This window comes from Pituophis catenifer, unplaced genomic scaffold (genome assembly GCF_029215685.1).
Source record: "Pituophis catenifer annectens isolate HBS135680 unplaced genomic scaffold, rPitCat1.0.hap2 SCAF_7, whole genome shotgun sequence".
Lineage (NCBI taxonomy): Eukaryota > Metazoa > Chordata > Lepidosauria > Squamata > Colubridae > Pituophis > Pituophis catenifer.
The window spans coordinates 19,538,685-19,544,602 of NW_027256887.1; positions in this window are offsets into that span (position 1 = coordinate 19,538,685).

Genomic DNA, 5,918 nt, shown 5'->3' on the forward strand with positions numbered 1-5,918 from the left:
CGCACAATCCAGAACTGCTGTTGATCACAGCTTCAACCTGATGTTCCACCTACAGCAGTATGAACCTTATTCTCCCCCAAACTACTGCATGAGCATGGAGTGCTAAAATACAGACCATAGAGTTTGCAATACTCCAGATCGGTTATTCAGGGTAGTGTCTTGGATAATGTCAATAGCTTGCAAAATATGACAGTAGTAATAAACCAATCAAATTATTCTATGCTTGGAAACACATGCAATAAAGCACAAGAAACATTAGCTGTAGCTTCAAGAAGTCACTACAACTATCCAAAATATTTGAAGTGCTTGAACGCATGTCACACCATGTTTCTTAAAGCACATACAGCCTTGAAATTCCAGTTCACTATGTAAAGTAGCAACAGACGTAAATGTGTAGGATATTTATTCTTCCATTTAAAAAAAAAAAAACAGCAGACGTAAAATTGTGGTTTGTCTCTAAGGTTGTTTTTTTTAAAGGATAATTTTTTAAACAATGAAATTGTGTTTCACGGGTATCCATGGCTCCCTCCCATCCCTGACATTAGCATAAAGAAGAAATCAAGACCAAGATCTTAATCATTACTATGTTTTTATGTGCCAAGAGATGATGAAAATTAAGAGTTTATTTTTTTATTGCCTATTTTATTGTGAATGAGAGTTTTTGAATCAGATACTATCTTTCCAGAGTGTGGGAAGAGGGTAACCTATTGCTGCATATTTTTGTTAATTGAGTGAGGATTGTAAAACCAGGTTAAAAACTTTCTATGATAAAGCTTTACAGATGTGGAGAGTATTCAAATAGTGCTGCTAAAATATTACAAATCAGTTAATTTGCAATGATACACAATTTTAGATGATGGATATTTAAATCTTTTTTAGGACTTGCCTACACTACAGCATAACACAAGCCAAATATACACTTTTGACACATTTAGCATGTGATGATTTATTCCAATGGTTGCTTCTTGGAATACTGCTAAGGAAAAAAAGTTGGCTCACACATGCAAAAGCATGATGTAGAACAAACCAAACCATTTTTCCTAAGAAAATCAATCAATCAATGGACTGACCTTTCAGAAGTTTCTTCAGATATATATTCTGGGTTTGAATCCCAGAAGAGTATGGCTAGCTAAAAAGTTCAAACCAGGTTACTGCCATTGTGGCTAGTGAGCTCCATCCAAGTACATTTGGATAGCAATGGTAGATATTTGTAAAAAGCATTTCAAACAAGAATGGATGTATTTTCAAACATTTGATACATTTCAAATATTTTGGGGCAGGATTGTATCACACTCCATTAAACTGGCAGCTCTTCTTGATATGGTGATCAGTTTGTAAATCTAGAAGTTATTGTCAACTCAAACTAGCAAATTTGAGTAGTTAATTTAATTATCCTTCCACTTGAGAAATTTTGTCCATGGTAGAAGTTCAAGTGGCTAAATGTGCAAGTTCTAGGCAGACTTGCTATGATACATAACTTGAATTGGTTGATGAAGAGTTTGTTTTAGAATAATTTCCCTTTTTTTAAAAAAAAAAAGTCTTCCTGTATGAAATTTAATAGAAGTCTATTAATTTCAGGTATTACCCTGAAAAGCCAGTAGGAAGTATAAGATTGCTTTGTGTATAAATTCTAATCAATTTTTGACATTATTAACTGGGATTCTAATTTATAATTGCTATGGTTCCATATAGATTAAGTTCATCCTGGAATTAGATAATTAAATTAACTACTCAAATTTGCTAGGTTGAGTTGACAGTAACTTCTAGATTTACGAACTGATCACCATATCAAGAAGAGCTACCAGTTTAATGGAGTGTGATACAATCCTGCCCCAACATATTTGAAATGTATCAAATGTTTGAAAATGCATCCATTCTTGTTTGAAATGCTTTTTGCAAATATCTACCATTGCTATCTTCCCATCTAGCTGTTTAGCATCCTTCAAAAAGCAATTTCTTTGCTTCTCTTCCCATTTTTTGTACTAATGGGATCTGCATTGCCTTCAAAAGTGCTCAAGGGAAGACCTATTACCAATCAAAACGATGTATCTCAAAGAGGAAGAAAAGATTAGCAACCTAAAGCTAAGCGCTACTGATATTCAGGGAAGCTCTCAACCACAGGTAGAACAAAAGTGGGCTTTAAATAGAAGACGTCCTAAATAACCTGTATTGGTTTTTGACTTGGACCTTTCACAAGACAATCAACACCCAGTGGTACATCTTAAGGGGGGAGGGATTGGTGTCAATAGAAATCAAAATGATGGTTGCATAACACAATTGAAATCCCACTCCTCTTGAACACAAATTGACATCACACATATACAAGGGCAAGACTTCATTCCTGCTTTTGCAACCACAATTTTGACTTTCTTTTTTTAACCCCCCCCCCCCAGGTGCCTTTAGTATGAGCCCATTCCAAGCAAAAATGGAAGAAAAGACAATCCAGCTCAACTGATGATGGGTAACTACCACGGTGGCAAAAATTTGGATTTTATCTCCATATGATTTTATTCTTCCTTTTTCCTTTAATGTAGGTACTACAGGTCAGTTTCTGATTAAGCAGTTTCCACTAAGCACATGTCTGTGTTAAGCTGTCAGGTGGTGAAGTCTAGTGTAGCACACCACTTTATGACTTCCTGAGCTTTAAACATAGGTGTAGCATTTAAAGCTAAAACCACAAACTTGCGCACCATCAAAACTCAGTTTTAACGGCGTATCTGTTAAAGATGAAGCAACATACCTGCCAGCACTTTGCTATTCCAGACAGTACATTAAAGAGATAATAAGAATGTAGTAAGCATTGTTGTTTTCATACAGTGTTTACCTTGCTTGGCCTAAAGTGCATCCTTATGGCATATTTCTTCCTGTAATTTTGATGTGATGTTCATAAGAATAGCTCTAGTGTGATTTTCAAAAAGCATATTGGAAAAACTAGCACGCAATAACCATTCTTTAAGCAAAAACCAGTTTTCAGCAAAAGAGAAGTTTTTAATACTACTGAAGTAACATGGAAGGAAATGTAATATTTCTGTTTGATGGTTATGAAACAATGCTGCATAAATTTATAGGTTTAGATTCTTGATTGTTAATTTATTTTACCTCAGACATAAATATGATACAGTATTTATTGAAAATAGCACTGAAAGCAAATAAATATTCTCAATACAATTCATGTTGACTGTTCTGTATTCAAAAATTTTTTTAAAATAATATTTATAATAGTACTTACATAATACGGTTAGCAGATCTGAAGGACCAAGTTAGGGACAGATTGTCATAGAAAAAAATCTATGTAGTTGCTATGAGTGAACAACTTAATGGCACATAATCAGATATTTAAAAGCCCTATATATTGATTAGTAATATGGTTTATTACAAACGGTGCTGGGCGTGATGCAAAAATGATTTTTAAAGTGCTCACAAAAGTTGATCAAGAGAATGTGGCATTTCCAATTTGTTTCTTGGGCTTCAAAACATAGGTCTCTTAGAAAGTTTTAGCATAGTTTCTGAAAAGCAAATTCAAAATACTGTGCAATATTCTCTGCCAAATTCCAGTGAAATTATTTAAAGGATAAAACTGAAAATCAAACAAAAAGCACTAAGATATGCATTACTGCAGGTAAGAATGAAACCCATCCAGTCATTGATAGTGTGCTACAGTTCAGAAAAATTAAATCCTGTTTAGATATCTGTAAGTATCCTCTAGAGCAAGGGTGTCAAACTCACGTCGTCACAGCGGCATTACGTGACATATCGGGACTTTTTCCCCTTCGCTAAACTGGGTGTGGGTGTGGCCAGCGTGTGACACATCCAGCCCGCGGGCCGGGAGTTTGTCAGCCCTGCTCTAGAGTTTAAACTCTAGGGCTTTTTCCTCCCACCCTTCCAGGGAAACGGATATAAGCTGATCTCCCAGTGGTCTGAGAACATAGTTTAGTTTTCCCTAGCGTTTATCTAAAAAGTGGAATATGCATCACGAAGCTCATTTCACTCATCCTGATTCTGAAGATACCTTTGCTCTGATACTCTGGTCTCATATGAGACTGGACAGCCATCTATCAGAAATGGTTCAGGCCTCCTGCTTGAGCAGGGGGTTGGACTAGTGACCTACAAGGTTCCTTCCAACTCTGTTATTCTATTCTATTCTATTCTATTCTATTCTATTCTATTCTATTCTATTCTATTCTATTCTATTCTATTCTATTCTAACTTTCTAGATATCTCCTGAAATACTCAAACACTTGTTCTCAGGCAGCCCCAAAAATTGTTTTCTAGTGCTACACTTTATATCAAGAACAACATGTCTATTTCCACATTTTTCCTGTATTTGTGTCCTTTTTCAATAAAACTGCCCTCTACATGTTTCAGAGCTCTGGGGGAAGTTCTGAACATTTCTTGGAGTCTCCATGCAAGAAAAAGAGACAATGGCATAAATATATTCTAAGGTGAGTTCACCTCGGTGGAGAGTCATGCAGCAGAATTCATTACCTGAATAAAAGTCTTATTCACTCCTGACTTGAAAAGCTACCATCTTTGCCTCAACTTCATTATCTGAGCAACAATGTGCTTCTGTTCTTAGGAGGGCTTAAGTAGCAAATAGTATGGAGGCTGAGTTGGGGAAACCTGCTGTTTGGTTCCTTCTGTTGGACCATTTGCTCAATCTTCCCTGTATTCTCCAGTTATTTTGTGGCATTCAAATGTAATAGAGCAGGGGTGTCAAACTCATGGTGTTAAACTCACATTGTCATGTGATTTACCAGGACTTTTTTTCCCTTCACTAAAATGGGGGCGGGGGTGGCCAGCGCGTGACGCATCCGGCCCGCGGACCGGGAGTTTGACAGCCCTGTAATAGAGTATATGTTGAAGTAAGATTTAATTGCCAGTTGCTTTAGCTTCTGTAGGTGAAAGAGAAGGTGTTAACATTTTCCCTTAAGGCAGCTGGTGTTTTGGATCAGGTTTAGCATGTGCCTGATTATTATATTTCTAATGCTATATAAATCAGTTAAAATTGGAAGCACTGGGAGTATCGGAGTGCATATCATAAATCCAGGCTGCACATTTTTATTCTTGTTGAAATGAACAACAAAATTCCTCTTGATTTTAATGTATTAAGGAAGATATCAAAATCTATAAATCAAGATATCTGAAAAATAATTATGATGTCATTTTCATTAAATAATGGAATATCATGAGATCTAGGAAGTGTGCCTTCATTTGTCATGGTATTTGTCCTATGGGACACCATACCATCCCCCCTACTTTGACTTCCTATGGTCCCAACCCTGCTAACCTTTCTGTTATTATTATATATTAATTGAATTGCTCCAACTAAGTTGGGTTTTATATAATTAATACACATACACATACATACACATTTAGTGTACACATACATAAATTTAGTGTGTATAAATAAATGTTCACACTATTTTAATTGCAAGTTCATTGTGGTATAGATTTGTTTGTTTGTTTGTTTGTTAAGATTTATATGCTACCCATCTCATCTAGAGGTGACTCTAGTTGTCAAGATGTTGAATTCAAGTCTACTTTCTGTCATAGATAACTCTGGACCTCTCATTTTTGATCAGCCTTACAAGGCTATGTATTTTATATAAGCTCATGCCTCAGCCCCTAGTATCATACAATTAAAGTTGGAATTTCACCATCCCCTGCTTCAGAGTTGAGCTTAGGTAGATTCTTATCCAGCAACGGAGTTGTTGTTGTTGTTGTAAGGACCAGGTCTACAATGTTACACACAATAATCTAGAAATAAGGTGCACATTTTTTTGCAACTGAGCTGAACTAGCATTAATCAGTACCAGTAGTTTAATTCATAACTGAATTTGATTTAAAATGCAAGTGTAATCAGAAATAAAGCTTAATGAATTCAGTGGGATATTTCCAGATAAACAGACAAACCTCAA